At 38.7% G+C, this 3,786-nt stretch overlaps 1 pseudogene; it reads left to right on the forward strand.

Annotated features, from left to right (window-relative positions):
* The first annotated feature begins 803 nt into the window (after positions 1–803).
* Positions 804–3,552, forward strand: LOC141248738 (uncharacterized; annotated as a pseudogene).
* Positions 3,553–3,786: the final 234 nt, after the last annotated feature.

The following is a 3,786-nucleotide window of genomic DNA, read 5'->3' on the forward strand; positions in this document are numbered from 1 at the left end:
TATACTATTTTTTGTGGTTATAGCTTGTGCATTGAAGGAGTTTATTAAGGCGTTGTCTTGAAGGATCGATATTGGATCAAGGTAATACTTCTACCCTAATTTCTTAGGCCCTTGGCGGGATAGATTTCATAATTTAGGCCCTTGGCGGGATAGTTGAGTTTGTATTTTTTTCTTGCTTAGTTGAGTATTATTATCTATTAAATTAGGGCCTTGGCGGGATAGAATTCATAATTTAGGCCCTTGGCGGGATAGTTATTAGAAATGATATTAAATCTTCCTCTTTTTGCAATTATTACTAGAAATGAGTCGTCCTTGGATGTACGGTGACCATACTACAACACTATACTTGAGTGGGGTTGAGGAGTTTATTAGATGTGCTTTAGCACACCAACGAAGTACGAAAGCAGAAAAAAATATATTGTCCTTGCCGTGATTGTAAGAATATAAGGCGGTTAGATGATATTGATGAGATTGAGGATCATTTATTTCGTCGTGGTTTCAAAGAAGATTATCATGTTTGGTTTTGGCATGGTGAGAAAATACCTGATCGTCCAAGTTCTAGTGTCAATGAGTTTGATGTTCGGGTAGACACTGATGATAGTGATGATGATATTGCTGAGAATAATGAGATGGATGATGATGATGACCAAGAAGATGATGAAATAAATGGGATGATGGATGGGGTGAGAGATCACTTGAACGAACGACCTCAGATGTTCGAACATGTATCAAAGGCTGCAGAGACTCCCTTGTATCCTGGGTGTACAAAATTTAGCAAGTTAGAGGCTGTGTCAGTACTTTAAAACTTGAAATGTGCTTCTGGTTGGACTGATGGAAGTTTCAACACCTTATTGGAATGGTTAGGTGATTTTTTACCAGAAGGCAATGAGATGCCTATCTCTACTTATTACGCCAGAAAATTGATGTTCCCCTTAGGCTTAGATGTAGTCAAGATAGATGCTTGTCCAAATGATTGTATGCTTTACAGATGAACATGAAAAATTGAATGAGTGTCCGAAGTGCAGTGCATCTCGTTACAAGAGTAAAGGGGTTTCGGCTAAGAGGGGCCCAACAGCTAAGGTTATGTGGTATCTTCCAATAATACCTAGGTTTCAACGTTTGTTTTCGATAAAGAAGGAAGCCAAAAATCTGAGATGGCATGCGGAAGGGAGAAAGAAAGATGGACAACTTAGACATCCTGCTGATTCTCCTCAATGGAGAAATATTGATAAGAAATATTCTGAATTTGGTGATGAGATTAGGAATCTGAGACTTGCTTTATGTACAGATGGTGTGAGTCCGTATGGTACTTTAAGCAGCCAACATAGCACCTGACCGGTTCTTCTAGCGATTTATAATCTTCCTCCATGGTTGTGTATGAAGCGCAAGTATATCATGTTATCACTCCTCATCTCCGGGCTAAGCAACCTAGGAATGACATAGATGTGTATCTTTCTCCACTTGTTGATGATTTGAAATTATTGTGGAATGAAGGTGTCTCAATGTTCGATGCATACACCAACTCAAACTTTACCTTGCGAGCTATGGTTTTTTGTACCATAAATGATTTTCCGGCATATGGAAACTTGTCTGGGTACAAAACCAAAGGAGAACAAGCATGCCCTATATGTGAAGAAGATATGAAACCCGCCTACTTGAGAAATTACAGGAAAAATGTGTATCTAGAGTACCGGAAGGTCCTTAGTCGATATCACCCTTACCGTAAAAAGAAGAAGGAGTTCAATGGGTACACCGAGGAAGGAGTAGCTCGTACACCTTTGACAGGATCACAGGTTTATGAACGGATTAAAAATGTTGACACTAAATATGGCAAGTGCTTCAAGTCCAAATCTAAAAAGGGTGTTTTATGGAAGAAAGTGTCTATACTATGGGATATTCCTTATTGGAAAGATTTGTCGGTTAGGCATTGTCTCGAAGTTATGCACATTGAAAAGAATGTTTGTGATGCCATAATTGGGACTTTGCTAAATATACCCAGAAAGACGAAAGACAATCAGAACATTCATTTTGATATGAAGGAGAGGAATATTCGACCAGATTTGTGGCCGGTAGTAAAACCAGATGGTAAAAAGACTTTTCTGCCTCCGGCCTGTTACACAATGTCAAGAAAGGAGAAAAAGGTGTTTTGTGAGTGCTTAAATGGCATTAAGGTTCCATCGGGGTATTCGTCAAATGTAAAACGTCTAGTTTCTCTTTCGGACCTTCGGTTGATTGGTATGAAGTCTCATGATTGTCATGTATTGATTAATGTTTTCTTACCGATAGAAATTCGTGGGATATTGCCGAAACACGTGAGACATGTCATAACAAAACTGTGCGTCTTTTTCAGTTCGATATGTGCTAAGGTTATTGATCCGGAAATATTGGATGCTCTCCACGTTGATATTGTCAAAAATTTGTGTCGATTTGAAATGTACTTTCCGCCGTCTTTCTTTGATATAATGGTGCACTTAATTGTTCATTTGGTTCGAGAAATCAAGTTATGTGGTCCGGTATATTTAAGATGGATGTATCCTTTTGAGAGATTTTTTGGCAGTTTAAAGGACAAAGTAAAGAATCGGGCGAATCCAGAGGGTAGTATCATTCGTGGATTCCTCATGAAGAGATATCTCAATACGCAGCTGAGTTTTTGTCAAGGCTTCATCCAATAGGTCTTCCAAAATCTCTTCATACACGGAGGCTTGAAGGAGAGGGAGTAATTGGTAAAAATGTAATATCTCCTCCATCTGAAAGGAAGAATAAGGCACATCTTTGTGTGTTGCAGCATCTTACAGAGGTGAATCCTTACATAGAAAAGCATTACACTGAATTGCAACACAATAATCCGAAATTTAATGAAAGAGCATTGATGCGGGAACATAATCGGACATTTGTTGATTAGTTTAAGAAGGAAGTAGCTGAGGAACTTAGGAAAGAACATGACATTTCTGATACGGTCAAGTGGTTATCTCTAGGTCCTCAACTATGTGTTCGGTCTTACAAAGGATATAGTATCAATGGGTTCACATTCTACACTAGAAGACAAGATGAAAAGAGTGTGGTGCAGAATAGTGGAGTGAAGGTTATTGCATCATCTAGGGTCTATGCGAGCGCTAAGGACAAAAGACCGGTTGATGCGACACAATCATATTATGGTGTTATCGAAGAAATTTGGGAGCTTTTTATAACAATTTTACAATCCCTGTTTTCCGGTGCAAGTGGGTCAACAACCCTAACGGGGTGAAGCAAGATGAAATTTATCCGGGTTTGACATTGGTATACTTTGACCGATTAAGTGATAGTGACGAGCCATTCATCCTAGCATCACGAGCTAAGCAGATTTTTTATGTGGTAGACAATGTTGATCCTAGATGGCGTGCAGTTGCCCAAGGTAAAAGACATATTCTTGGTATTGATGATGTTGTGGATGAAGATGAGTATGACGAGTATGACGATACACCCTTGTTATCAACTGTTGTTCAATCATTGCCAGAGGAGGAAGATATAAATAATACTAATCATATCCGTACAGATCATAGGCAGGGAATATGAGTTACAAATCACGAATGAATAAGATGAGGTGGAATAATATACTACCCATTAGCCTATTTTTTATATCTACTCATGAAATCATGATCTAATTATTTTTTTTTACTTTTTTGCAGGAATTCTAGCTTGGGATGGCTTATGAAAGAGAAAATGCTATTTGTCCTACCCAAGGTGATCCCGAATCACAAGGTGTTAGCGCAATTACACAGATTCATAAAGGGCGTGGTCCGTCAAAAG

This window comes from Phyllobates terribilis, unplaced genomic scaffold (genome assembly GCF_046119375.1).
Source record: "Phyllobates terribilis strain yellow unplaced genomic scaffold, ASM4611937v1 Scaffold_3970__1_contigs__length_67082, whole genome shotgun sequence".
NCBI lineage: Eukaryota > Metazoa > Chordata > Amphibia > Anura > Dendrobatidae > Phyllobates > Phyllobates terribilis.